Source organism: Chenopodium album, chromosome 17 (assembly GCF_948465745.1).
Source record: "Chenopodium album chromosome 17, dcCheAlbu1.1, whole genome shotgun sequence".
NCBI classification, from domain to species: domain Eukaryota; kingdom Viridiplantae; phylum Streptophyta; class Magnoliopsida; order Caryophyllales; family Amaranthaceae; genus Chenopodium; species Chenopodium album.
Window position 1 is genome coordinate 32536742 of NC_137850.1, and position 7872 is coordinate 32544613.

The window sequence follows — 7872 nt, forward strand, 5'->3', positions numbered from 1 at the left end:
TTCATCAAAGTGTCTAAGTATCCAGAGTGGACAACTAATGTGGTTCCAGTTCCAAATAAACACTAGTAGAAAAACATTTGTTTGCAGCTGTCAAAATGTATTAATTTGCTGCATTTTTGAGGTGGCAGAAAACGCCAGGGCAGCAAATCAATTGATTGATTTGCTGCGGTTACAACCGCTGCAAATCAATGTATTTATTTGCAGCAGTTATCTATTTTAACCCCCACAAATAAATATATTCCACCAATTAATTAATAAATTATTTGTTGCACTTTTTGTGTAACACCCGCTGCTAATCAATAATATATATATTTTTAAATACTATTATTTGGTAATAAATAATGAATAAACTATGCTGAACTTTATGAACAAAATACTTTAATTAGCCCAAATTGGAATATTGGATTATCACAATATATGATAAAATGTATGATTCACTTTTGTACTTACATATATCAATCCAAAACAAAACACAAAATAATGTTAAACAACTATGGTCACACACAATAACTAGTGAAACATGAGACTCATATGTTCCGCACTACTTCTTCAATATCACCATCGGTGTAAGGATCTTCATAAAGACGTGCAAACCTATGAACATGATACAATAAATATAGTAAGTCATCAAATGTAATTTAAAAAATAATAAAGGGCATATAATCTTATGAAATTTTTACCAAACATAACATCAATAATTTAAAAAGATATATGGATCACCCCAAAATGGGAAGTATAGATTTCTTTTACACCCCCCGAGTAATAATCCCCACCCCTTCACCAAGTCATGAATTCATGATGATCATCAGCAACTTATTTTTTGTAGTACCTAATTGTTACCTATTAGTCTATTACCTCTAGTTCATTCACTATGAGGAAGTTGATCAAAGAAAAACAAAGGCACCAAGACTCCATAACCTTTTCGACCACACTTATATAAGGAGCTATGAAGTGGTCAATTCGTGAAAACTACATTTCATTTTTAATCTTTCAAATTCATTAAGCATCACAATGGGTAACAATAAAATCAATCAAAAGATACACAGGAAAAGAAAAAATAGAATTAGGGAAAAGCTGTCAAAACTCATAATTAACCATTTTGAATCATAAACTAAACATAATTACTAATTCCAAGGAAGATAGAGTCATACCTTTCCAATTATTGTTGAGTGTAAAAAATACAGCTCAGAAGTGTCAATCTCCCAGTCACACTTGTTTGGTTGGGGTGGGGGCACAGCTTTTGGTTCAAAATGACTCCCATTTTGTCCCTGAAAATTGAAATCACTCTCACTATTATGGCATAACAGAGCAGAGGCTCAAATTAGTAACACTGAAATGTTAATAGATTAGACATACATGTTTCTGTCCATGAATGCATTCATGAGAAGAAAGTACGAGTAAGAAATTTGAGTTGAAAACTATTATCATAATCTCTATACAATTATACACAAGAAAAGAAGTAATGTTGATGACAAATATATAATCCAATAACAGACACTATTGACATTTATAAACAAGGGAGGTTCTTCTCAATTGTCTACAATGTACAGGCAACAGCGATTACTTGCATTTTATGTTTTTTTGCACCTTTTGCATCAACTAGAGGCTGTCGTGAAACAATAATCTATTTGAAAAATTGTTACGACAAAGAAACTGGCAGCATCCAGAGCATAATATGCAATGTAATAAAAGTGACGCTTTAGTCAGGCGTTAAGAATTTTACCCTTCAGAATCCAATTCAATGGCTCTAATTTCATCGTTCCTAGTACCATACTATACCATATCATTACAGATTTAAACCAATGCTAGTAGATACTAACTAGGCTTCTCTATAGGACAACTTAGGGGAATAAGGGAAGAATGAGCAAACGTATTACAGCTTTAACAACCAAACAATTTTTTAAGAAGTGCCAAAAGCAACTAAGTGGGGAAGGGGAAAACTTATTACAGCTTTAACCAAACAATTTTGAAAGAGGCTATTATAAATTTATAACCTTACAACAACAATCACAAACGGAATCAACAATGTTGCCTAAGTTAAAATTTTCTTGAAGTAGGTTAAATAAAGCTACCGATCAACTGGTATATGAAATCAGTCCTCGAAAAAGCATCCAGCATCATTTTCATTGATGAAACTGATTAACTTTTTGAATGCTAATGATTAATTAAACGAGTAATTCAAAAGACATGCTTATCATTCTTCAAAAATATCAAAACCCCCCTCCCATGTCAACCCCACCCTAATAAAAATAACTATTGAAAAATTAAGCAAACCATTGAACATAAACATTTCAAATAAGGTATCAAATGAACCCAGAAAATAATCATAAATAAAAAAAAATACTGAAAACCCAACAAAAGTATTCATAAACTTAGTGAATTGGGTTTAAATCTTACTAATTCCCAAGAAACATAATGTACAGGACCTAGAAAAATTATGGAAAAAGATTATGCAAAAATCTTGGGGGAAAAAAAAAAAGAACAAACCAGAAAATATGGCAAAAGATTATGCAGATATCTTCAACTAGAACCTAGAAAAAGACAGCAAAAAAATGGCAAAATAACTACATAGCACATGCAATTGCATTGACTATAACCAATACCCATAAACTACATATGAACTAGCGAATCAAAAAAAGAACTAATAAATTAAATCAAGAAAATTTTAAAAAAGTAAAAAACTCCAATTTGCATGTTGTTTAATTACCCATAATTAGGGCAAGTGTAAACATCCAAAACACTACCCCAAATCTAAATTCATTCTCAATTAAAAAGCTAATTTGTAACATTACCGGAGTGAGTGAAAGGGAGGACTATGACAAAGCAGAAAAATCGACCCCAAATTAAAGCGAAAATTAGGGATTTGGTGAGCAAAAATTGGAGAGATAGAGTGAACAGGAAGGAGATCTCGATGACTCTCTGGCACCAGTAGCAACTCCATCAACTACAGGCAACAATTCCATCAACCCAAGACAATAACCCCATTAACTGAACTGTACTTTAGGAAGTTGGGTTATAGCGAGCGACGGTGAAAAAGAGCGATGTTGGTGGTGACGGTTTTAGAGTGTGAGTGATTCGACGGTGAAAATGGGTGGTGACGGTGATTGTTTTGGAGAGTGACTGGTTCGACGCTGGCTGGTGATGGTTGGGGCATGGGGCGGGTGAAGCTGATGAAGTTGGAGGACAGAGGGAGGGAGAGTGAAATGAAGGGAGTAGGGAAATGAGGGTTTAGGGTAAGGGAGGATATTTTTCAGTATTTATTTGCAGCGAATTTAGAGTAAAACCCCTGTAAATCAATATTTTTGATTTATGTATACTTAAAACTCGTTTTAATTTGCAGTGATTTGTCAAAAACGCAGCAAATTAATAGCAGCAAATAAATATTTTTCTAGTAATGAAAGATGGAAGGGTCAGAATCTGTGTTGATTACAGGGATCTCAACAAGGCAAGCCCAAAGGATGGGTTCCCTCTACCTCACATTGACATTCTGGCCGACAACACATTAAACCATGCACTTCTATCTTTCATGGACGGCTACGCTGGATATAATCAAGTGCTGATGGCTGAGGAAGACATGGAGAAAACCACATTCATCACACAATGGGGAACATATTGCTATACGGTAATGCCATTCGAGTTGAAAAATGCGGAGGCCACCTACCAAAGAGCAGCCACAACATTATTACATGATATGATGCATAAAGAGGTGGGGGTTTATGTTGATGATATGATCGTCAAGTCAAAAGATCGGCCAGGCAACATCATTGCACTTTGCAAATTCTTTAAAAGACTCCACAAGTATAACATGAGATTGAATCCAGCAAAATGTGCATTTGGAGTTACATCAGGCAAACTACTTGGCTATGTGATCAGTTCTCAAGGAATTGAAATAGATCCCACAAAAGTCAAGGCAATCATGGCCATGCCACCACCCAAGACTGAGAAGGAAATTCGAGGTTTTATCGGAAGGTTGCAATATATAAGTAGGTTCATATCCAAAATCACTGCGATATGTGAACCTATATTCAAGAAGCTAAAGAAGAACGTTCCAGTTACATGGGATGACAATTTCCAAAAAGCTTTCGACAAGATCAAAGAATACTTGGCAACCCACCAGGCTAGCACCAGCAATACCTGACTTTCCTCTTCGACTCTACCTTACGGTAACAAGAAAAACGATAGGGGCAATGCTAGCACAAGAAATCAAGAGCAAAGAGAACGCAATATATTATTTGAGTAAAAAGCTTCAAGGTTATGAGACCAGGTAAGCACCACTTGAAAAAATGTGTCTCGCACTCGTGTGGGCCGCACAGAAATTAAGGCATCACATGCTCACTCATACAGTTCATGTTTTGTCAAAGATGGATCCTCTCAAGTACCTGTTCGAAAAGGCAACACTCAATGGCAGATTATCAAGATGGATAGTCAACCTTGCTCAGTTTGACTTGAAATTCGTACCAAAAAAGGCCATCAAAGGTTCTGCAGTTTTTGACTTCTTAGTAGATTTTCCATTGGAAGAAGCTGAGAAAAAAGAAGAAGAGTATAATTTCCCTAATGAGGATCTACTAATGACTGAGGATGATAGCTGGACGCTCTATTTCGATGGAGCTTCGAACCAAAAGGGTTGTGGTGTAGGAGTCTTGCTCGTATCGCCCAACAAAGAACACATCCCAATTTCCATGAAGCTCGACTTTGATGTCACCAACAATGGTACAGAATATGAAGCATGAATCTTGGGAGTAAAAATAGTTATGGCCCTTGGAATTAAGAAGCTCATAATCTACGGCGATTCATCACTAATCATCAACCAGATCTCCAAGAGATGGAAAGTGAGAAGTGAAAGTCTCGCTACGTATCAAGCTCATCTGGAAACTCTCACGGAGCAACTAGATGAAGTGGAATACACATAATTGCCTAGATAAGAGAATTAGTTTGCCGACGCACTAGCTAAGTTGGCATCAATGGTGCGAATTCTAAGAGACAGAATTCGAATGCCATTGACCATAAAAAGAAGATACGAGCTGGCTTATGTTCATGCACTTGATGATGAACAAGAATCGCAAGAAGAAGATGAAGAGCCATGGTATACAGATATCCTTAACTATGTGACGAAGGGAGAATACCCTCTTAACACTGATAAAAGGGCACGCCGTACTCTGAGTCTCCTGGCCTCACAGTATGTGCTCATCCGGGGAGAACTCCACAAAAGGACCGCTCAAGGGAGAAATCTCTTATGCATAGCTAAGAAAGAGGCATATAGAACCATGGAAAACCTTCACGCCGGAATATGTGGAACGCATATGAACAACAAAATGTTAGTCCAAAAGATTCAACGACAAGGTTATTACTGGACTACCATGGAGAGAGACTGTCACGAATATGTAAATAAATGTATGAAGTGTCAGGTCTACGCAAATTTGCAACACGTTCCACATTCGCTTCTCTACACATATACTTCTCCATGGCCTTTCTCTATTTGGGGAATCGACATCATTGGGAAGATAACACCGCCTGGACTAGGAGGACACGAGTTCATCCTTGTAGCAATCGACTACTTCACCAAATGGGTCGAGGCTGCTTCATATGCTAAACTCACAGAAAAACATGTAGCTCAATTCATCGTAAAAAACATTATATGCCGCTATGGTGTACCACACGAAATGATCAGTGATAATTGGACGCATTTCCAAGCCGAGTGCGCAGAATTGTTACAAAAATATCATATCAAACATCACAGATCGTCACCCTATCGACCACAAACCAATGGTGTGATTGAATCGGCCAATAAGAATGTGAAAACTATCATCGAAAAGATGACGGAAAATTACAAAGATTGGCCAAGCAAGCTACATTTCGCTCTTTGGGGTTATCGAACTTCTGTTCGTACATCAACGGGGGCTACCCCTTTCTCCATGGTCTATGGAGTTAAAGTTGTGAAACCAATAGAGCTTGAAATCCATTCTCTACTAATCGCGTTAGAAAGCCAACTGGATGAAATCGACTAGATTAGAGCGAGATATGATGAACTAGTCTTACTTGACGAAACACGTTTGGTAGCTTTGCATCATGTCCGAATCTACCAACAGCGTATGGCAAGACATTTCAACAAAGAAGTCAAGACTAGGAATATCAAAGAAAGTGACTTAGTACTTAAGGCATTTGGCAAAAATGTGTTAGATCCAAGGGGAAAATTTAGACCAAACTGGTCAGGTCCATAAATTGTCAAGTCCAATTTGTCTGGCGGGGCGGCATAATAAGTAGATATGGATGGCAACGGTTTTAATAATTTAACCAATTTGGATCAACTCAAGAAATTTTATGCTTAGTTGCAAGGGTTCAAGACCCGATAGAGCTACGTTCGGCCTGATTCCTTTTAAGGATACGTAGGTGTAAACACCCAAATGTGTCTCCCCAAAAACCAAACCTAGTGATGAATGCTTTTCACATCGCTTGATTATCGAATGGGGTGAAAATGTGAAAAGTCTTGTGATGCGGTCGTTTTAATAAAATAATTCTTTTTGTTTTTGAAAATATTTCTTTGTATATACTCTATTTATGAAAATAGCCAGTCCGATTTAGTTTGGTCCATAATAAGGATCCAATAATGTTGTAGTTGGATGGGGCTTGAAATGAGATTTCCAACGATATATTATAAGCCCAATTCCGATAAATAATGAGGAAGTTGTGGTCAAAATACTAAATTGGGCTCGAAATGAATTTTATATGTGGCCCAATAATCTAGGGGAGGGCCTATTAATTATTATTCCTAAAATTATTAAGATTGATTTTAATCTTCTAGAATATCTAGAAGATTCTTTTGAATTCTAAGAGAATTAGGATTGATAATTATTATCTAAAAGAGTGTTATTTGGAGTAAAATAAGTGTTTTATGATAAATCTGATCTTAAAACTGTTTAACGCGGATTCTAATTACTTAATTATATTAGGAAAAGGATTCCGTACAAAGTGCGTTTCATCTTTTAATTGTCGCCAGTGTCTTTCGCCAGACGACAAAACCAATTTTATTCCGATTCGAATTCTTGCTCTTTCTATCGATTTTCGAACTTTTTTCTTATAATTAGGGTCCTAGACCTCCGTTTTCAAATCACCCAGAATTCTCTAATTCTCTCTCTTCTCTCTCTTAAGCAATAGCTTATTCTTTCTCTCTCTAGCTTTCTAAACTAGCTTTTTCACAAACACCATACCGCATACATTAGTTCTAGACACACCTAGCCAAGTTCGAAGTTGCCTTCGCCCTGGACGTGAAAGGTTGATAATTTCTGAGGGTTTAGTCCCAAATCCCTATTTCAATTATTTAATTTGATTGTTTGATTTATTATTTTCCTTGAAGTTATTAACGTGTGTATTTTGTTATTAGAAAGAGATACGAGGCATCCAAGTAAGTAATTGTTATAGAAATTATGCTTTGATTATTTTAATTCCAAGTATCATGATAGAATTTTTTATTGCTTCCTAGTATCATGTTTAGGGTAATAACTAATATTTCTAATATCATGCATGTTTCCATGATGTTTCTTGTTCTTTTCTTCTATCATGTTAGTATCATGTTAGGGATGAATATTTGATCTTTATTGTTTAGTGACATGATACGATTTTTTATTAATCTTGTTAGTATCATGCCTAGGATCTTGCTAATATTATTATGCTTTATTAAGATTATTAAGATGATGATTATTTTATGTTGCTTGATATTATTATTGTTATTGCTTGATCACGCCTTTTTATGCATGATTAAAGGGAATTTGTACTTGTAATCATGCTTAATAATATAGTTAATAATCTTGTTTAGGTTAATATGATTATAATTCAAGTGATCGCCAATAATAGATTTGCTTGTGCATTAAATTCAAC

At 35.8% G+C, this 7872-nt stretch overlaps 1 long non-coding RNA gene across 1 annotated transcript; it reads right to left on the reverse strand.

Annotated features, from left to right (window-relative positions):
* Positions 1-353: 353 nt before the first annotated feature.
* On the reverse strand, positions 354-3221 carry LOC145587790 (uncharacterized). Its single transcript, XR_014101438.1, has 3 exons — positions 2793-3221; positions 1152-1268; positions 354-594 (listed from the first exon to the last, which is right to left on the reverse strand). It is a non-coding gene; the product is annotated as an uncharacterized LOC145587790 (long non-coding RNA).
* Between the last annotated feature and the right edge of the window lie 4651 nt (positions 3222-7872).